Genomic DNA, 26,414 nt, shown 5'->3' on the forward strand with positions numbered 1-26,414 from the left:
ACCAACTTGCATCTCTTGAGGTTTCTTCAGCTCATGGCTGTACATATTCAAACTTTGAGGAGTTAACATTGGGGAGGAGTGAGGAGTTAACATTTTATAACATGTTGGCCCAATGAACTGACTTGAGCAGTAGCACAGAATATAGCAGCATTTGCTGTTTCTTATAAATATGTGGCTGTTCATATTTGATGTAAGAGCTAACTTTTGACTTTTATCAGAAGTTGAAAATCTCCACTTTCCCGCAGAATTCTTTTCTACGTTTTCAATACAAACAACTGAAAAATCTGTCAGTGAAAATGGTGTAAGATACAAATGAATAAAAACATATTTGGAGATACTCCAAATCATAATATTGAGTTCAAAGCCTATATTAAAACAATTATTAGTAAACTATGCTATACGAATTGGATTAGAGATATGGAAATATTAGTTACGATTCCAAAATTAACTTTAAAGCCCAATGGTGCTCATTGTTTTATTATTGTCTCTGGGCCACATTTAGTGTAGAACTCAGAATTGAAAATTGCATTATTTTGTAATAGTATTTTGAAGACAGCTTAATATCAATATTGTTTGACTTGCTCGGAGCAATGGTTTGATAAAAATGACAGTCAAACATCATTTCAGTTGTAATTAGAAGTCATTCCACAGCTTTAGTCATTTAAAAAAAAGCAACAATTTTTTTTGCTTTAATATTTATTAAAATATGCAAACAATGTAAATAATTATTTTCATTTTAGGACCAAAATTAGAAAAACAAACTTAAGTAAAGACACTGCATAGCTACAGTTTGGAAAATTAGATTTAAAAAAAGCAAATAAGCAATAGCAAACATTACTTTAAAAAAGTCATAACTCTTGAAAAATGCACATCCACGAAGAAACAAAATCTTTTGTTGGCTATCTATAATTGGCCTAAGAAGATAAAACTGAATTTCTTTCTTTGATTCGCATAGTCATGTGTTGCAGGTAAAGCCACAGTACAGTTAGGAGTCTACACAGTATTAAAGCCTGAGAGCTTGGCAGCACAGGAAACAGGACCTTCAGCTCATTAAGTCTGGGCTGGTCACAAACAACCACCTAATTATTCTAATCCCATTTTCCACCACACGATCTATAGCCTTGCATGCCGTGGCATCACAAGTAAGTAGTTATATGCTTTTTAAATCATATGAGGGTTTCTGCCTCTACCACTCTCTAGGCAATCTGTTTCAGATTCCTACCGACATCTGAGCAAAAATCTGAACTTATTCCTCCTGTCAACCTCCTGCCTCTTACCTCAAATCTATGCTCCCAATCAGTGATCTCTCCATCAAGGTGAGACGTTTGTTCCTGTTTACTTTATCCATGCCGCTCATAATTTTAAGTGTCTCAGTCATGCCTCTCTCTGTCTCTTCCATTGAATGGAAAACAACCTCAGTCAATCCAATCGCTCTTCATAATTGAAACTCTCTAGCCCAGGTAACATCCTGGTAAATCTCCTCTGTGCCCTCTCCAGTGCTATCAAATCCCTCCTATAAACTGGATTCCAGAACTGCACACAATACTCTAGCTGTGGCCTAACCAATATTTTATACAGTTCCAACATAATGTTCCTGCTCTTAAACTCTATGCCTCATTTAATAACGGCAAGCATCCCATATGCTTTCATAACCACATTATCCACTTGTCCTGGTACCTTAAAGGAGTGAATGACATGCATACCAATCTGATCTTCGGTGCTTCCTGGGTTACTACTGTTCGTTCTTCTGTCTTGTCCAAATGCATCACTTCACATTTATCTCAATCTATTTGAATTCCACTTGCCACTGATAAGCCCATTTGACCAGCCCACCTATATCCACCTGCAATCTAAGAGTATCATTTTCACTATTTACCACCCAATAATTTGTTTTTTCATCTGCAAATTTATTGATCAATTCTGGGTCTGTAGATTGTTAAGGTGCAAAATTGGCCTTTAGTAGAATGACGTGCTCTTCCTGTCGGATGTGGGAGATGAGGGAGAGTCTCCATGTTGCTGATAACTATGTCTTCAGGAAGTGTGATTGGTTGCGAATCCTATCGGATCGCATGGATCAGTTGGAGTGGCAGTTATGAGGTATTTACAAGAGCTGGGGGTGGGATGGATGGCAGTTGCAGGAAGGGAGATAAATGACAGATACAGTCAGGTAGATGGCTGACCTCAAGGAAAGGTAGGAGAGGGAGGCAGACCATGCAGGTGTCCCCTGTGGTTATCCCCATGTGAAACAAATGTGCTGTTTTGGAAAAATGTAAGAGGTGATGGACTCTCATGGGAATGTAACACTGACAGTCAGGTTTCTGGTACTGACACTGGCTCTAGTGTAACTAGGTGTACACCAAGTTCCAAGTGAGCAATTGTGATTGGGGACTCTCTAGTCACAGGCACAGATAGACACTTCTGCAGCTGACGGTGAGACATCAGAATAGTGTGTTGTCTTCCCACTGCGAGGATCAAGGGTATCTCAGCGGTGGTGCAGAATATTTGCAAATGGAAGTGGAACAAGCAGGAGTCATTATACAGATCAGAATTAATGGCATAGGAAGAGAAAAGAATGAGAATCTGTGGAGAAAATTCAGGTAGTTAGGCAGGAATTTAAAAAGGATTTTCTCAAGGGTGGTAATAGATGGATTACTGCTGGTGCCACGAGCTATTGAGGGTAGGAATAGTAGGATAGAGCAGATGAATGTGTGGCTGAGGAGACAGTGCAAAGGAGAAGAATTCACAATTTTTGATCATTGGAATCTCGTCAGTAGTAGAATAAACCTGTATAAGAAGGATGCATCTGAACTGGAAGGGGAGTAGTATGATGGGGAGATTTGCTAGAGCACCTTGGGAAGATTTAAACTAGTAAGGTGGGGGATGGCAGTGGGACCCAGGGAGATAATAAGGAAAGGGATCAATCTGAGACTGGTACAGTTGGGAAAAGGAGCAAGTCAAACAGTCAGGGTAGGCAGGAACAAAGCAGAGAACAAGGCAAGTCTGATAAACTAAACTGCATTTATTTCAATGCAAGAAGCTAACAGTTAAGGCAGATGAACTCAGGGCATGGTTGGGAACATGGGACTGTGTTATCATAGCAATTACAGATATATGGCTCATTATGAACTGTGACTTTGAGCTTGCAAATTTCAAAAGTTTACAGCAGCATTTTCCTTCTGCAGAAATCCGGGGATTTTTTTTCACCTGGCTCAAAATATGAGAATGCATCTTGCCAGTTGGGGTCACTTGAGTAGGTATAACAATGACTCGGAGTTTTGTTTGAGAGCTAAAATGATAATTGGTCTTGCATTTATTCTGATTGAAAACATTGATGAAGCTATTGTGCTTCCAGATGAACTGCAGCTACTGCTGGACTGGTTTGAGGATAACTATGTAGGTAGAAGATTACGCAGAGGAAATGGTAGGCTTCCACTGCTTTTTCCTGTTGGAATGTGGAATTTATATGAAAGAACTTTAAATAATGAGGACAGAACAAACAATCATGCAGAAGCTGCCCACAGGAGATTACAATATGAACTTGGAGTGGAACATCCAGTTATTTGGAAATTTATTGAAGCTTACGAAAAGTTCAGAGAGGAAGGGACATTTACTATGAGCATCTTGTAGCAGGGCACGATATTCTGTTGAAATTGAAGAAATTCAGGGAAACAGATGCTAGAATACAGACACTTGAAAGAAGAGTTAGTGAGAGAAATGTTTGGAAAGAGGAGGACTGATTAGGGATAGTTAGCATGGTTTTGTGCATAGGAGGTTGTGTCTCACGAACTTAATTGAGTTTTTTGAAGAAGTAACAAAGAGGATTGATGACAGCAGAGTGGTGGATGTAATATATATGGATTTCAGTACTGAGTTTGACAAAGTTCTCCATGGGAGACTGGTTAGCAAGGTTAGATTACGTGGAATGCAGGGAGAACTAGCCCTTTGGATACAGTACTGGCTTGAAGGTGGAAGACAGAGTGGTAGTGGAGGGTTGCTTTTTTCAGACTGGAGGTCTGTGACCAGTGGAGTGCCACAAGGCGTAGTGCTGGGTCCACTGTTTTTTGCCTTTAATATAAATGTTTTGAATATATAGTTAGTAAGTTTGCAGATGACACCAAAATTGGAGGTGTAGTGGACAGTGAAGTTTACATCAGAGTACAACAAAACCTTGCTCAGATGGGTCAATGGGCTGAGGAGCGTCAGATGGAGTTTAATTTAGATAAATGTGAGGTGCTGCATTTTGGATAGGCAAATCAGGGCAGGATTTATGAACATAATGGGAAGGTCCTGGGGAGTGTTGCTGAACAAAAAGACCTTGGACTGTAGGTTCATAGGGCCTTGAAATTAGAGTCTCAGGTAGATAGGATAGTGAAGGAAGTCTTTGGTATGCTTGCATTTATTAACCAGTGCATTGAGTAAAGAAGTTGGGAGGTCACATTGTGGCTGTACAGGACATTGATTCAGTTACTTTTGGAGTACAGTGTGCAGTTCTGGTCTTCCTGCTATAGGAAGGATATTGTGAAACTTGAAAGGTTTCAGAAGAGATTTACAAAGATGTTGCCAGGGTAGAACAGTTTGAGCTATAGGGAGAGACTGAATAGGCTGGGGCTATTTTCCCTGGAGTGTCTGGGGCTGAAGCGTGACATTATTAAAGTTTATAAAATCATGAGGGGCATAGATGGGTGAAAAGACAAGATATTTTCATCAGGAAAGCAATTCCAAAATGAGAGGCCGTAGTTTTAAGGTGAGAGGGGAAAGATTTAAAAGAGACCTAAGGGACAACATTTTCAAGCAGAGGGTGGTGTGTGTATGGAATGAGCTGCCAGAGGAAGTGGTGGAGGCTAGTACAATTGCAACATTTAAAAGGCATCTGGATGGGTATAAGAATAGGAAGGATTTAGAGGGATATGGGTCAAATGCTGGCAAATGGAACTAGATTAATTTAGGATATCTGGGCGGCAGGGATGAATTGGACTGAAAGGTCTGCTCCTGTGTTGTACATCTCTATAACAGTATCACTCTACTCATGTCTAAATTATTTGTATGAACCACAAACAGCAAGGACCCAAAACTGACCCTTGTGGGACCCTACTGGACACAAACCTCCAGTCAGAAAAACACCCCTCAACAACCACCTTCTGCCTTCTGCCAATCTGCCAATTATGGAACAAATTTACCAAATTTCAATGGATCCCATGGGCTCTTACAGTTCCTATCACTGTCTGATGCAGGTCGTTCTCAAAAGCTTTGCTGAAGTCTATATAAACTACATCAAAAGTATCGCTGAGTGTTCTTGATTAATCCTAGCCTCTCCAAATACAGATTATTCTACTCTTCAGAATTGTTTCCAATAGATTCCCCAAAACCAAGATTAGACTGACTGGCCTGTAATTTCCTAGTTTCTGCTTTGCTCCTTCTTGAATAATGCTACCACATTGGCTGTCCTGCAGTTGCCTGGCCTCTCTTCTGTGGTCAGAGCAGAATTGAAAATTGAAAATATTAGTAGGACTCACCACTTTATTGTCCTTGTAGAGTCAATACCCAGATATTCAGGAAATTAGCAATGGCTATCACATTGCCGATACACCTATATTTTGTGCCATCAATTTAAGCTCTGTATTTCTAGCCAATGCTAAAAGAAATCTGCATGTATTTCATAGTCAGGAATTCATACTCCTGTACAGAAAGGCATCTACTGACTTCAATGTAATTCAGAACTAAAAGGGGATAAACAATAAAAGGTCGAGAAACAATCATTCAGTACATAGTGATTAGACTATTTTAAAGGGCTCTGTAAATTTATGATGGAACATAAATAAAAAATAAAATCTCCTCAGATTAATTTCATTGGAATAAGAAATTTGTTCCATACTGTCAATGAAATAGAAAGCTATGAATGAACTGGCAAAAATGTTTTCCTCTGGCATCAACACTGATGATTCAAAGTACCAACAAATTCTGAAAGAAAGCAACTACTGCAGAAGCGAATGAAAAGCTGTTTTTTTATTATTATTATTATTCATTGATGAGATGTGGGCATTCAGTACATATTGTCCCCAGTAGTTCAATTGCTGATGATGAGTACAAGAATGCCCAAGTATTCAATAAGTTGAAATAAAACAGCCATCTAATGCAACACTTATCTAAAGGTGGATTGAGAACAAAAATACACACACGAATTGAAGATGTGATAGATGCAACTCCATGGAAGTAGCCATTAAGAAGTGATAAGCAATACTGAAAGATTCAAGAAACTGTAAAGGAATGAGTGCTGCCCTAAACTGGGATGACATCTTGCACAAATTAAGAAATTAAAGATCCACTCATTCAGAAGAGAACCTTAAGCCATCTTTTACTTAACAAATTATTATTCTTCTTAGTCCAAAGAAAACAATTTGGGTGTTACAGAGAAAACTCCAGATTACCTGATTCTATAGAGTCAAAGACATCTGCATCATTGGGAAGAGTTAAACCTAATTATAAAAGCAAATACATACCTCTAATAGTTATCAGAGAGAAGATTGAGGAAGATGCAGTCAATGGGTGTGAATGTGTTAAAAATTGATGGAGTGCAATAAGTATTGCCCAGTATGATGATGTCTTGAGAACTAGTAAGAAAGTAAGAAGGAGAATCTTGAGAGAGATAGAAGGCTGGGTCCTCCAAACAGCTTTTACAGTAATGTAGAATCTGTTATGACCTGTAAATAGTTACAGAGATCAACTTCTAATTAAACCAGAACATAACTATCCCCATACTCATTGGGCAATATAAGCTCCTATGGAATGCATGTACTTGGGAGGTATTCATGGCAGCAAGCACAATAATGGTGGCATGCTCATGTCGAAACATTTTCACATTTTAAATTCTATTCATCTGACAATCTATTTCATGTTTCAGAGTTCTCATAGTATAAATCATTGACCTCAAATTCTGTGAAACAGAGATTCTACTGGTTGGAATGTCCCAGAGGTCCCTTTTAATACAGCCTGGCAGTTTCAAAATTGCAATTTTTCACTTCTGTGAGCATTCCCTGTAATTTAGGTTGCACTTAAAGTCACACTGAAAGGAGGAACTCAGCAGCTCAAGGAGCCAGAAACAGTGTAAGATGGCAGTGAGAAGAGAGAGATAAAAGAGAAGATTGAATTCACCTACAGTTAGTCTTTTGCTCCAGAGTAAATTGGTGTTACAATCAGGTGAGGACAGGCTTATTGGCTTCCTTCCTTTCCTTCTCCTCAGTTAATCACAACAGGTTTTGTATGTGTTTTGTAAAAGATATTTGCTAAATTATTGAATATACTTAACTATTTATATGTTGTGTCATAAAATAACCAATTGGACAGGCTTTCTTGACCTTAACAAGGAGGTTAACTTTATTCTACTAAGTTTTATATTTAAACATGTAGAGAACTGGCTTGTTACAAAAGCGTTTCTTTCGTCTGTCCAGAGGTGGAAATAAAGTCAATGCCAGTCCATTTCAAGGATAAGTTAATAGATCATATCTGGGAGGTTCTTTTAGAAATGATCCATTGTCCAACAATTAGATTTAAGTTTAACCTTCTAATGAACAAAATATGTTCTGACTTTGAGTCCATTAAAAAAAAATTCTGTAGTTTACTGACACAGTTGACTTCAGGCTTAATTTGGTGGTTTTACAACGTGGCTTTTCTTGTTCCAATCCTTTACGTCAAAGATGTCGGCAGTTAATTTCATTGTAATTCTGGAGATGGTAGTACTTGGTTGAATTCTTTTAAGAAATTGCTGTCTACAACAAGGTTGTCCCTCGATGGGTATGATCTTCTCTTCTGTAGAGACCTCAGATGTTCAAAAACACAAAAAGATAGCTTGTTACAAGACCCTCTCCACCCTACTGTCCAAAAGATCCAAATAAGATAATTCCCAAAGTATTCCAAGGATAACTTGATGAGACCTTTTCTGGGGTCATATCTATTAGTCAAGATCTCATCGTTCAGACAATTTAATATCATCAATAATCTCCAACAGTTGAGTACATGAGGTCTCTTGATGCCTTCCAATGGAACAGAATATGTGAGTCTTTGGCATTCTCTTCATATAATTGCCTTTGGTAGGCTTTCCAGTCATGGTGTTGCCTTTGATTAGATTGCAATGTGCAAGGTATAGCAATGCAAATTGGGATAGTCATCTTTTGCTGCGAGGTCAAGTCATCTTTAGTATATGTGTTTGAAAATGTTCTTTGATCCATGCTGAATTCAGGTTTCCAGCCACTGGATTTCAAATAATAATTTGAAATCATGAACATTTTCATGTAAGTGGATATGAATATACAGGTAAAAACTAGGACTGCAGATGCTAGAAACCCGAGTCTGGATTAGAGTGGTGTTGGAAAAGCACAGCAGGTCAGGCAGCATCTGAGGAGCAGGAAAATCAACACAGCGGGCAAAAGCCTTTCATCATCAGCAAATCCTGATGAAGGGCTTTTGCCCGATACATTGATTTTCCTGCCCCCTGGATGCTGTCTGAACTGCTGTGCTTTTCCAGCACCACTCTAATCCAGATACAAATATACACTCAGGACTGAATGTTTACATAAATTTGCAAAGTGTAATTTCTGTCAAGTTGCACGGAGACTTTCTTTCCACGAGACCTAATGAGTCTTCTCATACTCTCCACCCAAACCTGCCTCATTAACAAGGTACCATGCTCCTATGGTGCCACTCTCACCTGATGCTACTGCAATTCTTATAGTTGTCATAAGTAGGAGTAATTGTCACTTTCAGGATATCCCAGGATTTCTGGCACTGACACCATCTTTAAAAGGTTATTGTGTATCTGGTGAAGTATTGGCAGTTCTGAGTTGCCATGTATGATTTGTGATATTTATCTCTATCATGGCAGGTAAGGGAAAATTGGCACATTGTTGGAACTCCTGATGGATGAAGTGTCAGAGAAGTACTATCCTCTTTCACCAAGCCCAGCAAGGAGAGCACAACACCAGACAACAACAGCCTGGTCAAATATTGCCACTTGGGGTCAACGTAGTTTCAGCCGTCTGGAGAAATGCACAGAAATGTTGCAGGAAGGTCAATAAGCATTTGTACTCCTTCAGGGTGAGTATCAACATCTTCTCTTTGCTACCTCACACTCACTCTAATTCTGCTACTGCATACATCTCCCACCAAAGCAATAACAGCATCTTCCCCTACTTGTTCTCAATCTCCCAATTCCCTTACACTACGAATCCTACATGGACTCTGCACCTTCCACTCACTGATTCAAGACACCTTTCTCCCCCCTGTATCAGCACTAACAGCTATGTCAAACACTTTCATCTCACTCACTCTTTCTCTTTCTCTCATTCTGGGAGAAAATGGCCAACAGAAAAGCAGGAAGAGATGTGACAGGTGATGGTGTGATCAATATTCAGCTCTTCACCCCCTAAGAAGAGAGGATCCTGAGAGTGATCACACTCAGCAGCCAGTGTGTCCTCACCATCGGACTGATATTGGGCAAAGCCCTCGACTAACAGAATGGAATCTCCGAACTGACAGCAGCCCCTCTGGACTTGACTGAGGACTACACCCCTTTGAATTTGAGATACAACCATTTCATTCATGCAAGGGTAGTGAAATTTGTAGGTAAGCTGCTGGTACATCCTGCAGATTCATCTGACATTGAGACAGGACCATGCCATATAGTATGACATTTACCCCTTGACTGATGACATTGAACAACCACGGCAAGCTGCAAGGCTTTCCGGTTGTGCTGAACAGCAAGGCAAGACAGACATGCTGTGAACTTTTAAGCCCTGACTAAAGGGGCAAACAGCAAAAAGCCAAGGAATGCCAAGGGTGTAATAAGCATCTGGGTAGTTGCAAAGTAGATATATGCTAAGTGAGGGAGTGAGTAGTCTTGAAAAGCTTCCTGATCCTATCCATGGGCTGGATGGTTCCCTGCTGCAGAGTGTCTTTCAAGTAACATTGCAATAGGCCAGTGCACCCAGAAGTGCAATATTAAATTATGGAAGCATATTGTAAGTGGATCAGAGGTAGACCACAGTGATGATTTGAAGGTGCAACAAGTTTCTTTTTATTCACTTTTGTGACCTAGACATCACTGGCTAGATGTCTATTGATTGCCTGTCCCTACTTTCTAGTTATAATTAGATTAGTTTCCCTACAGTGTGGAAACAGGCCCTTCAGCTCAACAAGTCCACAACGACCCTCCGAAGAGCAACCCACCCAGACCCATCTCGCTCTGGTTAATGCACTTAACACAATTGGCAATTTAGTATGGCCAATTCACCTGACCTGCACATTGTTGGATGATGAGAGGAAACTGGAGAACCTGGAGGAAACCAACTCAGGCATGGGGAGAATGCGCAAACTCCACATAGCCTGAGGCTGGAATCAAACCCGGGTCCCTGGCATTGTGAGGCTGCAGTGATAACCACTGAACCACAGTGCCACCCTACCTTGAACCGCTGCAGTCCATGTTCTAAAGGTAGACCCACACTGCAATTAAGGAAGGAATTCCAGGCTTTTAACCTAATGACACTGAAGGAATGACAATATCTTTCCATGTCAGGATGGTGAATGGCTTGGACAGGAACCTGAAGGGTGGCATTCCCATGTATCTGCTGCCCTTCTCCTTCTAGATAGGAGTGGTCGTGGATTTGGAAGATCATGTCTAAGGATTTTTGCTGAATTTCTGCAGTGCTTCTTTCACTGTCAGTCCTGAAATCTTGATGTGGAGGAGTAGTTTTGGTTTGGGTGGACAAAGTTAAAAATCACACAGGTAGCTCTGATGAAGCAGCAGTGCTCTGAAAACGAGTATTTCAAATAAACCTATTGGACTATAACCTGGTATTGTGTGATTTTTAACTTTGTTCTGAAATCTGATAGCCTTTGCCTGCACCCTTCACACAACTAAGCTTAAAAATTCTCTGCCTCAAATAGCTCCTTCAGGGTTTTAACTAAACTCGTCTGGTTTGAAAAACTAAACACTTTACGTTGAGGTAATCTATTTTTATTAATTCTAAATTATCTTTTCACTTTCTCAGGAGCAAGTGCTTTACACATTCAGTTTTAGCTAAGAACCCTGTAGAACTGCCCAAACTGAAACTAGAAATTAGCTTTTTTCTCCTGATACTGCATGTTTACCCTAATCTGAAGAAAATAATCCATGCTTAACCTTCAAATGTAGAACCTAATGCATAACTTTGACTTTATTCTCTCATAGAATTCTCCCAATGTAAATAAAATCCACTAATATCCAAGAAGTCATTCACTCACATGTTTAAAACAGAAATCATCATGGATACAGAAATACTGACAATCACAAAAAGCCTCCTGGCTCACAGAAAAGTGTTACGCCACTAGTTCAAACTCAAAAACAATCCAAATTCAGAAATTAATAAAACGAACTCCCTCGTCCAATGACCTCTTGTGGCATGATCTACAATGAACCATCAGAAGATTTGACAGCTCTTGCAATACCAGGTGTAAATGTCATTTTGACTGTTGTAAAAAGAAGTCAAGTTGCTTTTTACCAAAGATCCCTTCCCTTTTAAGAAGCTGAACTGTTATAAACCAAGGAGGCCTTACATTTTTGACATGCTTAGGTGAACTGTCATCAAAATGTTCAAGTATTGCTGGCAGTTCAACCCACATTAAGCAAATGAAGCATGAGTATAAAAGTTATTCATGTCTCTCACCTACATGATCAAGTATGTGCAGTAATTGCTCTGCATATTTTCTGCTCAGTAATAAGCCAAACCCAATTTCTCTTTAAGCCTAGTGTTTTGTTGCAAAGCAACTACTTTTATTCATTGATTTGACACATGCTTTGATGTCAAAAAAAGACATATTTTATAGCACCTTTCACAGTTTCAGGATTTCACAAGGCACTTTACAATTAATTCGGCACTTTTGATATGTAGTCATTTTGGAAATAAATCCCTCAGAATATTACAGGTGAAGTTTCAAATGAGGTATAATTTTCTTCCTACATTCTAACCTCTACTCTGTATCTATAAAACAATACTTCAGAAAGCTAACATAATCGAGACTGAGAAAAACTAGATTTGTGTAAGTTTGATTAATTACATTTTAAGTTATCTCTGAAAGCTTTCAAAGAAAACCTAATTAAAATTATAAGATTATTTAAGATAATTAAATTTTATTCATGTTCAGAACCATAACCTGTATTTCGAGATCCAAATACTTAATCCATTAATCATGACTAATATGCTTTGGCTTCAATGTATTGCAATTTTGTTACAGAACTTAGGAGGAAATTAGAAAAAAGACCAACTCATTTATTCCAATTATACTCTGTTTAATACAATTGCAATTATGTTTATTATGACAACTTTCTGGCGCAGTGCTGGATGTGACAGCAATTTGCAACATATACTTATTCACATTCCATCCTCTAAATTTCTCACTTGGTTGGACCAAACGATAGTTGAAATGTCTGATGAAATTATGTCAGAAATGCTTAGAAGGAGAAAGACAAAGGCAAAGACCTGCAAAAACTAAAGAATTCTCCAAGCCGTTGTCATAACTAGTAGGAGGAGTGAAACTTGCTGGCTTGTCTGAGTGATGCATAATCCAGAGTGTCTGAAGATGAGGACAAAAAGATAAAACGTATTAGATTAAATAGAAAACATATGCAGCACCCTCATGTAAGTTATATAAATGTCAAGAGTGCCTATTTTACCCCAAAGAAATGTTTTGGCATATATTAGATTAGATTGCTTACAGTGTGGAAACAGGCCCTTCGGCCCAACAACTCCGCACCGACCCTCCGAAGAGCAACCCACCCAGACCCATTCCCCTACATTTACCCCTTCACTTAACACTATGAGCAATTTAGCATGGCCAATTCACCTAACCTACACATTTTTGGACTGTGGGAGGAAATCGGAGCACCCGGAGGAAACCCACGCAGACATGGGGAGAATGTGCAAATTCCACACAGTCAGTCGTCTGAGGCGGGAATTGAACCCGGGTTTCTCGTGCTGAGTGACAGCAGTACTAACCATACGTTGACTTTGTATGAAAATATTAAATTAATCAGAGCAAATTGGCAACCTGTTTTCCACCACTCTGCTGCTTTTTTCTGTTGACTGATGACTGATGACTGATGTGATGTCAATCCATGGATTATCATTGGTATATTATCAATGCAGAGTACTTTGTCTTGATACATTGGTATAATGAAATGTGGCCCTAACTACCTCTGTTCAGTTTTGGTTGAGTGGCAAGGAACTTTGAAACTTTCAAAGAGATTCTGCCTCTTGCTGACATCACCACACAAACAATTTGGTGTCCCAACGTACTCTGCCACAGTTCTCGATAAAAATGTAATCTGTCCTTTATCTTTCCAACAAAAACAGGTCACCTTCTTGCTGCAGGATTAATTTTAGCATTGTCATGCAGCATTTCAACTTCTTCTGCAACTTCTCTAGATTCGGAAAGAACTTTCTTAAAAATACTTTGTCATCTTGTATTTCACTGACAATCATTGTACAATGATGATAAAATACAAATCTGTGTGGAAATGTCTTTTTTTAAAAAAAAAATCAAATGTAAAATAAAACGTTATCCAGTGCATACAAGAGTTAATGACTTACATTTTAAAATTATGAATCACCTCTGGAAAGTAAAGCAAATGTTTACATATATGTATAGATGAACACATGATTGGCCCCTCAAACCTATCCACTATTCATCAAGATTATGGCTGATTTGACTACCCCATTTCAGTGCACTCCCATAACCTTTCTCTCTATTAGTCACCAAGAATCCATCTACTTCTGCCATTGAAAAATAAAATTGAAGGACCCTGCTTCCATTTCCTTTTGAGGAAGAGTATACCAAAAAATCATAACCCTCCTTGACAAGAAAAATGTCTCTTCTCTTCTGTCTTATGTAAGTAACCCCAAACTGTTAAACATAGTTTAAGATTCTTTGTCAAGAGGAAACACATTTGCCACTTTCATTCTCCAAAAGCACCAGACGATCTTATGTTTTAATCAAGTTGTCTCATATTTTGATAAAACTTTATAAACCTTATAAAATCCTTTCCAACATTTCCATATAAGACAGATATACAAGCATTAGTCTAGTCTCTCTTGATATTAAGAGTGTCTTACAGAATTCCTTATGCATTTGCCAAGCATTGAAGAGAGATTCTCCTGAGGGAGCAGCGAGTTGTTAATTGAGAAGGATTACAGCTTGTTAAATGCCTCATTAATAGCCATAACTCATCTCATCAATATTCAGTGTTCCATTTGATCAAACTCACCAAAAAAGCTAGATGTTGGGAAAACTTGACAAGGAAAACAAAGTGAGTCCCGAGCAGATTCAGCTCACTGCTTGCTTTGAATAAACCCCATGTTGGAAACCGGCATCCACGATCTCCAGGGATACTGGCCACATGATATACCTCACGTTCATGGACACTGATATCTGACATGTGCCAGCCTCAAAGAACAATTATGGTGCATTTCCAATCCATTTACAGGAGACCTCTACACTTCAGTACTGCATTTGGGGTGGCATGGTGGCTCAGTGGTTAACACTGCTGCCTCACAACTGGACCCAGTTCAATTCTAGCCTCGGGTGACTGCCTGTATGAAGCTTGTATATTCTCCCTGTGCCCGCATGGGTTTCCTCCGGGTGCTCCAGTCTTCTCCCATAATCCAAAGATGTGCAGATTAGGTGAATTGGCCATGCTAAATTGCACATAGTGCAGGGATATGTAGGTTAGGTGCATTAGTCAGAGGAAAAGTAGAGTAATAGGTAGAGGAATGGGTCTGGGTGGTTTACTGTTCGGAGGATTGGTGTGGACTTGTTGGGCCAAATGGCCTGTTTGCACACTTTAGGGATTCTATGACAGGTTAGGTTATTATTCTAAAGCTCCAGCAAGAATTCTGTGTAATCAGGGACGTGTACTCAGTTCATCCAGTAGACCAGGTTGCATCTCTGGGCTCTTGGCTTGCTCTCATCTCGATCACTGACACTAAACCTATCTGGATGCTCACAATATCCTTGCCTTGCAGTGCTTTGCCTTGCCATTTGTTCTTTGTCCCTCAGCCAGAGATACCAAGCTTGCATGATGACAATCCTCAGAAAAGTCAAGTTGGACAACCTTCACTCAAGGGCACAATAAATTTATGGCAGCCTCCAGTACCAGGCCAGTGATTGCTCAGGGTAGTCAGAATCAGGGTCCTCTCCATATACAGAGTGATACCATCTGTACTGATTCTTGCATCCCTGTAATAGACTGTTTTCCTTATGGAATGACAGGGAGTTAGGTGATACAGAAAATGAAAGTGGGGGGGCACAACTATTACTGTTGGTTTAGTTGGAAAATTGTCCTAAACAAATGAATGCTCAACACAAAGGGCATGCAGGGTTCATGGTGTCATTGTTGAAGTGATTGATAACATGTGGAAGGTTTTGCAGGCAAAGGTGAGAGTGAACCAAAAAAGGAAAGATCAGGATACTTTCTAGATGGTATGAAGTTAAATACAGTGGGTATCCAAAGACATTTGGGTGCATAGATCTCAAATATCATGAACAGTTGTGGACAATACAAATTTGCTGCCAAATTTGCTGACTATACAAAAATAGGTGGAAAGGCAAGTTGCAAGTCAGAGACAAATAATTTACAGAGAGATATTGATTAGTTAAGTTAATGATCAAAAAGTTGGCAAATGGACTATAATCTGGGAAAATGTGAATAATATGCTGGCCTTTATCCCTACTGGGCTGAAGTATAAGGATGTAAAAGTTATGTTGCAGTTGTAGAAAATTTTGGTTAGACCCCTTCTTGGAGTACTGTGAGTTCCAGATCTGGGCACCACGCCTCAAGAAGGATGTTTTGGTCTTTGAGGCAGTACGATGTATGACTACAATAAACCAAAAGGACTGCAGACGTTATAAATCAGAGAGAAAAAAGAAGCAATTGCCGGAAAAGCTCAGCAGATGTGGTAGCATGCGTGGAGAGAAATCAGAGGTAACGTTTGGGGTCCAGTGAGTATTTCTCAGAACTGAGAGTTCTGAGGAAGAACCACTGGATCTGAAACATAATACCTGGACTTCAGGGGCTATTATGAAGAGAGATTATTCAAATTAGGCATGTTTCTCTGGAATTTAGAAGTTAAGAGGTGATCTGATTGGCGGTTTCAAGATATGAACAGGAAAAGACAGTATTGATAAAGATCAACTAACTACATGGTTAGCAAATCTAGAACTGGGGCATTGCCTAAGAGTTAGGTGCAGACTATTTACGAGAGATGTTAGGAAGGACTTTTCCAAACAAAATGTGGCAAATGTTTGGAACTTTCTTCTAAAAATGGCAGTGGACACTGGATTAGTTGTTAATTTTAAATTTGAGATAGATGCGGTGTTGTAAAGAAAAGATATTATGGGATATGGGCCAAAGGGAGTTTAGCCACAGATTAGCCATGATCTCATTGAATAGTTGTACTGGTTTGAGGGACTGAATGGCCTGTTCCCATGTTCCTTTATGCTCCTATTAATATTCAAGGATTGTGGGTACAGTCACAGACATAAAGCGAATGTGAGGTGTTGGGGTGAAGATGATGAAACCTACCCTGGCAATTCTGGTCAATACACTAGATGAATGAGGATCTTTAATGTGGGTGGTAACTTCAGACCAGGCTGGCATGGTCTCTTGTCCTGGCCTTGTTATGGACCAGCCCAGACCAGACACCCCTCAAAATATTTTAAGAACGTCGCCTCGCTCCTAACTTTTTCTTATTTTAAAGGTAGATGTGAAGTGTGTGTTCCAGATGTGTTGCAACTGGTCAAGCTACTTGATGTTAAGCAAAACACAATTTACTTAAACATCATAGTTAAAATACAAACAAAAGAAAGAGGAATTTAGAATAACTTAACTGCTGGAAAACTTAACTGAATAATAGATACAGTACCTATTCCAGTATAGTTACATACCCCTTGGCAAAAATGTAAATTCAGACATAGATGCTAAAAGGCAATTCTCCAATCCAGGAGGAAACAACATCAACAGAGATGTCAGAGAATGTCGCATCTGGGAATCATTTTACTGAAGCTCCAACTCTTCAGGGACCCAAACAGCTTCTGACTGCTACAGCTAAAACAAAATAGAAAGCTTGATCTGTGAGGACTAGCCAGTCCTCTTCCATTGTTACAACTATTTTAAAATAAACCTAAAAGCCTCCTCTGATTGTTGACTGAGGCTGCCTCTCTTCAGCACCTCTGTTTTTCCAATGTCTCTTCAAAATAAACATTTTTTAAGTGACAGCATCATCACAGCCTCCACTGTTGGTTCTGAGGGAGGAGGAAGTCCTACATCAGCATCACCTCATTGAGCAGGACCCTGTTCACAAAGCTCGGTGTCGACTTTACACTGTCTACCACATCCAAGGCTAATGTCAGAAACCAAAGAAGTCAGCTCCAGAATGACAGTGCTTGTCTGCGTACTGCGTAAGCAAATGCCTTTAAAATGTGAGACAAGCTCAAAGAATTTTGATGAATTCTGGAATATCTACTGAGCGGCAATTTGTTTTGGAAAGAAAACGTGACAAGATGTAATGGAAATTGGGCATGAGAGACACCATGTAGCATGTTCGGTAATTATTGAGGAATGAGGAATGTATAGTAGAATAAGATGTGAAAACTTACCAGGCCTTGCAGTGAAAATCTTAAGAAAGCTCAATGCAACTCAAATGTAGCCAAAAACAAAAGATTCAGCTCTGAATTTCTGAAGGGAGTTTAATAATTAAACTGTAAGTATCTCTGCAGTTATAGAGAGTTTTTTAAAAAAGTCTGAGAGAGATAGTTTTAAAGGCTGATGGGAACTGGTTTATATTGGACAGTTTACAAGCAAATATAGTAAACACTGTAGTGCATTAAACTTTCTAATAGAAGATTCTGGAATTGCTTTTGGGTTAATAGGAAATACTTGAAAAAAAATGATTTTTTAAATTTCATTTTGGATAGTTCTCTGGGTTTTTAGCTGAATCTGGATGTTTAAAGCAATTGCTGTTGAGAAAGAGGAAATAGCCTGGAATTTTTAAAAGTAAATTACCTCAGCATAAGGAAATTAATTGAAAAGTTCCAGACCAGAAGGAGTTATGTAAAGCTAGTAAGTATACGCTCACCACTATGATAAATCAACAAAGAGGCTCTCAGATTCTCATGGCTTGGAATTGAAGCCAGAGGTACGTTGAACTCTACATAAGATAAAGAAAGATACTTTCTCTCATGTGTGACTACCATAATGAGATGCACTTGCGATTAACAAGATTATATTTTTCCCACGTGTTTTGAAATTTTCAAACTTCAGTTTAAATTAATTCTATGTCATCTTCATTAATGTTAGTAATAAACTGGTATTTATTGCTAAAACCAAATTAGCAGCATTTTCTCCTTTGGTTTCAATGTGAGACCATTTTGCTAAAGTCAGAGAAAGAAGAAACAAAATATGATCTATAAAACCACATTTCAGTCTGGGATTTAGCTTGTACAGTAATAACATCAGCTGGGACCACAACAGAACATAAAATTTACATCGCTACCTTTTAATCTAATGGAACCTTCCCTGAATCTTGGGAATTTTGAATAATTAATAACAGCATATCAACTATTCTTTTACCAATTCTTTTAAAATTCTAGGATGAAGTCCACCAAGATTCAGAGATTTGTAAACACAGTTACAAAAATTTGCTCAATATTATATCCCTGATAATTGTTATTTTCTTGAATTCCTCATTCCCTTCCATTTCCTGATTTACAGCAATTTTTGGAATGTTACTTGTATCCTCTATAATGAATACTGATACAAAATACTTAGAGTCATAGAGATGTACAGCATAGAAACAGACCCTTTGGTCCAACCTGTCCACGCCGACCAGATATCCCAACCCAATCTAGTCCCACCTGCCAGCACCCGGCTCATATCCCTCCAAACCCATCCTATTCATATACCCATCCAAATGCCTCTTAAATGTTGCAATTGTACCAGCCTTCACCACTTCCTCTGGCAGCTCATTCCATACACATACCACCCTCTGTGTGAAAATGTTGCCCCTTAGGTCTCTTTTATATCTTTCCCCTCTCACCCTAAACCTATGCCTTCTAGTTCTGGACTCCTTGATCCCAGGGAAAATACTTTGTCTATTTATCCTATCCATGCCCCTCATAATTTTGCAAATCTCTACAAGGTCACCTCTCAGCCTCCGACGCTCCAGGGAAAACAGCCCCAGCCTGTTCAACCTCTCCCTATAGCTCAAAACCTCCAACCCTGCAACATCCTTGTAAATCTTTTCTGAGCCCTTTCAAGTTTCACAACATCTTTCCGATAGGAAGGAGACCAGAATTGCATGCAAAATTCCAATAGTGGCCGAACCAATGTCCTGTACAGCCACAACATGACCTCCCTACTCCTGTACTCAATACTCTGACCAATAAAGGAAAGCTTACTAAACGCCTTATTCACTATCCTTTCTACCTGCGACTCCACTTTCAAGGAGCTATAAACCTGCACTCCAAGGTCTCTTTGTTCAGCAATACTCCCTAGGACCTTACCATTAAGTCCATAAGTCCTGCTAAGATTTGCTTTCCCAAAATGCAGCACCTCGCACTTATCTGAATTAAACTCCATCTGCCACTTCTCAGCCCATTGGCCCATCTGGTCCAGATCCTGTTGTAATCTGAGGTAACTCCCTCTTCACTGACCACTACACCTCCAACTGTACCTCTTATGTTTGCATCCAAATCATTTACGTAAATGACAAAAAGTAGAGGACCCAGCACCGATTCTTGTGGCACTCCACAGGTCACAGGCCTCCTGTCTGAAAAACAACCCTCGACCATCACCCTCTGTCTTCTATCTTTGAGCCAGTTCTGTATCCAAATGGCTAGTTCTCCCTGTATTCCATGAGATCTAACCTTGCTAACCAGTTTCCCATGGAGAACCTTGTCGAACGCCTTACTGAAGTCCATATAGATCACATCTACTGCTCTGCCCTCATCAATCTTCTTTGTTACTTCTTCAAAAAACTCAATCAAGTTTGTGAGACATGATTTCCCATGCACAAAACCGTGTTGACTATCCCTAATCAGTCCAGCAATCACTTCTCTAGCTTCCCACAGAGTTCTAGGATACATCTGATCAAGTTGTGGGGATTTATGCACCTTTAACCATTTCAAGACATACAGCACTTCCTCCCCTGTAATCTGGACATTTTTCAATTCATTTGTTCAATTCATTTGTTCAATTCATTTACCATCTTATTGTTTTCCATTATTAATTCTCCATGATATCTATAGAACTAATGCTCACTTTGTTAACTTGTTTAAAATAGCTATAAAAACTCTTGTACTTTAATTTCTTCTTCCTATTAATATATTAGTTATTTGTTTCCTTTTATATACTGTGTAAGCTTCTGATCTGCCATTCACCTTTTATTTAATCACAGTTTATTTCTTTAAGTTTGTTGCTTTGTGTAACTTTTTTTAGTGAGTTGCAGATGGTGGGTGCAGCTCTTGGATTTCTTTATTCCCATTTGAATGTATCTATAGATCCTACAGGCCCTATCATCATCCTCAATGATGAACTCATGGATTTCCAGGACTGTATTCATCCTAGAACTCCAACTGGCTTCAAGGAACAGCTGCTGTACCGGACAAGTTATGCAATTCTACCGCAAAACTCTCCACAACCCGTTTCATTCAGTGCTGATATTATTTCTCCACACTTACACCTTAACAAGTAGCTGCAGAGATAGTGGTTGCATTGGTTGTAATTTTCCAAAAATGTTTGGATTCTGGAGAAGTCACAGAAGGTTGTAAAATTATTAATGTGACACCCCTGTTCCAAAAGGGAGTGAGGCAAAAGGTGGGTAACTATATGCAGATTATTGTTCTATTGATCGAAAGATATTGAAATCATGTGTTTGGGAAGTAGTAGCAGGACATTTGGGCAAATATAATCTAATCAAGCAGAGTCAGCATGGTTTCATGAGAAGGAAATCATGTCTGACTAATTGATTAGAGTTTTTGAAGAAATCTCAATCAGGTAGATAGAAAGTAGCCTGTAGATATGTAACATTTGGACTTCCAGAAGGCATTCGGCAAGGTACTTTAGTCATATTTAGTCCTAAGTGGCATGGTAGCTCAATAGTTAGCGCAGCTGCTTCACAGTATTGGGGACCCGGATTTGATTCCAACTTCCAGCCTCGGAACACTTGTGGATTGTGTGGAGTTTACACATTATCACTGTGTCTGTGGGGGTCTCCTCCTTGAGTTCCAGTTTCCTCCCAGAATCCAAAGATGTGCGGGCTAGGTGGATTGGCCATGCTCCATTCCTGATGAAGGGCTGTTGCCCGAAACATCGATTTTCCTGCTCCTCGGATGCTGCCTGACCTGCTGTGCTTTTCCATCACCACTCTAATCTAAACTCTGGTTCCCAGCATCTGCAGTCCTCACTTTTGCCATGCTCAATTGTCTGTAGCGTCCAGGCTAGGTGGATAGCTGGCTAGGTGGATAGGCCATTGGAAATGCAAGGGGGGAAGGTCTGGGTGGGATGCTCTTCAAAGGTTCAGTGCGGACCCAATGGTCTGAATGGCCTGCTTCCTCAGAGAAGGGGTTCTATGATTCTATAAGAGTCCATTGTGTTGGAGGTAGTATCTTGGCATGAATAGACAATTGGCTAATGGGAAGGAAACAACAATAGCAATAAGGAGTTCTTTCTCAGGTTGGCACCTGTAACCAGTGGGGTTTCCACAAGGATCAGTGCTGGGACCAAAAATGTTCACAACATATATTAATGACTTGAGTAATGACTTGATTGCGAGCAGCAGCTAAGGTAAGACTGTTTGTTTTAAAAGTACTTACCGGTAGCGGGCAGCGGTGGTTTTTTTTTCACTCTCTCTTCACAGAAAGAGCGGGAGCAGTAGGGGGAAGTGACGACGACCAGAGAGGCAGCCGAGACCCGGAAGCAGGTAGAGCGTAAGCTTACCTGGGTAGGTTTGTTTCCCCTTTAAAAGCGCGCAGCTGAAGAACCCGAGGCACTACGGAGGTAGTGTCTCCCACCCACCCTCCTCCTCTAACCTAATAATAAGATCCATTGCAGTAAGGAGGTAAGTGCCGAATTTTGCTTGTTGTATTCTTTAGACCCAGTTTTTTTAAATAAAGGTTAGCTTTAGAGGGATGGCAGTGAAGGCAGTGCAATGTTCCTCCTGCAACATGTATGAGGTGAGGGATGCCATGGACATCCCTGCTGATTACACTTGCAGGAAGTGCACCCATCTCCAGCTCCTCCAAGACCGTGTTAGGGAACTGGAGCTGGTGTTGGATGAACTTCGGATCATTCGGGAGGCAGAGGGGGTCATAGATCGGAGCTATAGGGAAGTAGTAACTCCAAAGATGGCAGATAGATGGGTGACAGTGAGGGGGACTGGGAGGAAGCAGCCAGTGCAGGGACCCCCTGTGGTCGTTCCCCTCAAGAACAAGTATACCGTTTTGGATACTTGTGGGGGGGACGACTTACCAGGGGTAAGTGACGGGGCTCAGGCCTCTGGCACGGAGCCTGTCCCCGCTACTCAGAAGGGAAGGGTGGAGAAGAGCAGAGCAATAATAATTGGGGACTCGATAGTTCGGGGCACAGATAGGCGGTTTTGTGGGAACGAGAGAGACTCACGTTTGGTATGTTGCCTCCCAGGTGCAAGGGTACGTGATGTCTCTGATCGTGTTTTCCGGGTCCTTAAGGGGGAGGGGGAGCAGCCTGAAGTCGTGGTCCATATTGGCACCAATGACATAGGTAGGAGTGCTGAGGATGTTAGACAGGCTTTTAGGGAGCTAGGTTGGAAGCTCAGAGTTAGAACGAACAGAGTTGTTGTCTCTGGTTTGTTACCCGTGCCACGTGATAGAGAGTCGAGGAATAGGGAGAGAGAAGAGTTAAATGCGTGGCTACAGGGATGGTGCAGGAGGGAGGGATTTCGGTACTTGGATAACTGGGGTTCTTTCTGGGGAAGGTGGGACTTCTATAGACAGGATGGTCTGCACCTGAACCTGAGGGGCACCAGTATCCTTGGGGGGAGGTTTGCTAGTGCTCTTGGGGGGGGTTTAAACTAACTCTGCAGGGGCATGGGAACCCAGACTGTAGCTTTAGGGTGCAGGACCTGGAGTGTAGGGAGGGTAGGAATATGGCATCAATCTTAAAGGATGGTGCCTGTAAACAGAAGAGTGGCTTGAAGTGTGTATACTTTAATGCCGGCAGTATACGAAATAAGGTAGGTGAACTCGCAGCGTGGGTTGGTACCTGGGACTTCGATGTTGTGGCTATTACGGAGACATGGCTAGATCAGGGACAGGATTGGCTGTTGCAGGTTCCAGGGTTTAAATGTTTTAGTAGGGTCAGAGGTGGGGGTAAAAGAGGGGGGTGTGTGGCTTTGCTTGTCAAAGATAGTATTACAGCGGTGGAAAGGAAGATGGATGAAGATTTGCCATCTGAGGTAGTTTGGGTTGAGGTTAGGAATAGGAGAGGTGAGGTCACCCTGTTAGGAGTCTTTTACAGGCCTCCGAATAGTCCTAGAATCGTTGAAGAAAGGATTGCGAAGATGATTCAGGAGAAGAGTGACAGTAATAGGGTGATTGTTATGGGAGACTTTAACTTTACTGATATTGATTGGGAAAGCTATAGCTCAAGTTCGTTAGATGGGTCAGTGTTTATGCAATGTGTGCAGGAGAGTTTCCTGACACAATATGTAGATAAGCCAACAAGAGGTGAGGCCATACTGGATTTGGTTCTGGGTAACGAACCAGGCCAGGTATTAGAACTAGAGGTAGGTGAGCACTTTGGGGACAGTGACCACAATTCGGTGATTTTTAGTCTAGTGATGGAGAGGGATGAGTGTGTACTACAGGGCAAGAGTTATAGCTGGGGGCAGGGAAATTATGATGCGTTGAGGCATGACTTAGGATGTGTGGATTGGAAAAGTAGATTCCAAGGCAAGAGCGTAATTGATATGTGGAACTTGTTCAAGGAGCAACTATTGAGTGTCCTTGATAAGTACGTACCTATCAGGCAGGGAGGAAAGGGTCGTGTGAGGGAGCCGTGGTTTAATAAGGAGTTGGAATCCCTTGTTAAATGGAAGAGGGCGGCCTTTGTAAAGATGAGGCGTGAAGGTTCAATAGGGGCGGTTGAGAGTTATAAGGTAGCCCGGAAGGACCTGAAGAGAGAGCTAAGAGCAGCAAGGAGGGGACATGAAAGGTCCTTAGTTGGTAGGATTAGGGAAAACCCTAAGGCTTTCTATAGGTATGTTAGGAATAAAAGAATGACTAGGGAAGGAATAGGTCCAATCAAGGATAGTAATGGGAAGTTGCGTGTGGAGGCTGAAGAGATTGGGGAGGCGCTGAATGAATACTTTTCGTCAGTATTCACTCAGGAACAGGACATTGTTGTTGATATGAATACTGAGGCACGAATAGGTAGAATGGATGGCTTTGAGATATGTAGAGAAGAGGTGTTGGAAATTCTGGCAAGGGTGAAAATAGATAAGTCCCCTGGGCCTGATTGCATTTATCCTAGGATTCTCTGGGAAGCAAGGGAGGAGATTGCAGAGCCATTGGCCTTGATTTTTGTGTCCTCTTTGTCTACAGGAGTAGTGCCAGAGGACTGGAGGCTAGCAAACGTGGTTCCCTTGTTCAAGAAGGGGAGTAGGGATAATCCTGGTAACTATAGGCCAGTGAGTCTCACTTCTGTTGTGGGCAAAGTCTTAGAGAGAATTGTAAGGGATAGGATTTATGCACATCTGGATAAGAATGATGTGATCAAGGATAGTCAGCATGGTTTTGTGAAGGGCAGGTCGTGCCTCACAAACCTTATTGAATTCTTTGAGAAGGTGACGAAGGAGGTAGATGAGGGGAAAGCGGTAGATGTGGTATATATGGATTTTAGTAAGGCGTTTGATAAGGTCCCCCATGGTAGGCTACTGCAGAAAATACAGAGATATGGCATTGAGGGTGAGTTGGAGGTTTGGATTAGGAATTGGCTCTCTGGAAGAAGACAGAGGGTAGTAGTTGATGGCAAAGGTTCATCTTGGAGTGCTGTCACTAGTGGTGTTCCGCAAGGATCTGTTTTGGGACCATTGCTGTTTGTCATTTTTATAAATGACCTGGAGGAAGGGTTAGAAGGTTGGGTGAGCAAGTTTGCGGATGATACGAAAGTCGGAGGAGTTGTAGACAGTGAGGAAGGATATGGCAGGTTACAGCGGGATATAGAGAAGCTGCAGAGCTGGGCAGAAAGGTGGCAAATGGAGTTCAATGTAGCTAAGTGTGAAGTGATTCACTTTGGTAAGAGTAATAAAAAGATGGATTACTGGGCTAATGGTAGACTACTTGGTAGTGTGGAAGAGCAGAGGGATCTTGGTGTCCATGTACACAGATCTCTGAAAGTTGCCACCCAGGTAAATAGTGCAGTGAAGAAGGCTTATAGCGTACTGGCTTTTATTGGTAGAGGAATTGAGTTCCGGAGTCCTGAGGTCATGCTGCAGTTGTATAAGACTCTGGTGCGGCCGCATCTGGAATATTGTGTGCAGTTTTGGTCGCCATACTATAGGAAGGATGTGGAGGCACTGGAACGGGTGCAGAGGAAGTTTACCAGGATGTTGCCTGGTATGGTAGGAAGATCCTATGAGGAAAGGCTGAGGCACTTGGGGTTGTTTTCTTTGGAGAAAAGAAGGTTTAGGGGTGATTTGATAGAGGTGTACAAGATGATTAGGGGGTTAGATAGGGTTGACAGTGAGAACCTTTTTCCACGTATGGAGTCAGCTATTACAAGGGGGCATAGCTTTAAATTAAGGGGGGGTAGATATAGGACTGATGTTAGGGGTAGGTTCTTCACTCAGCGAGTCGTAGGATCATGGAATGCCCTGCCAGTAGCAGTAGTGGACTCTCCCTCTTTATGGGTATTTAAGCGGGCATTGGATAGGTATATGGAGGATAGTGGGTTAGTGTAGGTTAGGTGGGCTTTGATCGGCGCAACATCGAGGGCCGAAGGGCCTGTACTGCGCTGTATTGTTCTATGTTCTATGTTCTATGAATGCTGCCAAATTTGCTGACTATACAAAAATCGGTGGAAAGGCAAGTCGCAAGAGAGAGACAAATAATTTACAGAGAGATATTGATTAGTTAAGTTCATGGTCAAAAAGTTGGCAAATGGAGAATAACCTGGGAAAATGTGAAGTTGTTCATTGTGGAGGGAAGAATAAAGGAACAGAACATGTTTTAAATAGAGAGAACTGTAGAAAGCTGCAACACAAAGGGACTTGTGGTATTTATACATAAAACACAGAAAGTAACTTTTCATCGAGGCGGTTTACAGCAGCTTCATTAGGATGATCCCCCTATCGAAG

Source organism: Chiloscyllium punctatum, chromosome 20 (assembly GCF_047496795.1).
Source record: "Chiloscyllium punctatum isolate Juve2018m chromosome 20, sChiPun1.3, whole genome shotgun sequence".
Taxonomy (NCBI): domain Eukaryota; kingdom Metazoa; phylum Chordata; class Chondrichthyes; order Orectolobiformes; family Hemiscylliidae; genus Chiloscyllium; species Chiloscyllium punctatum.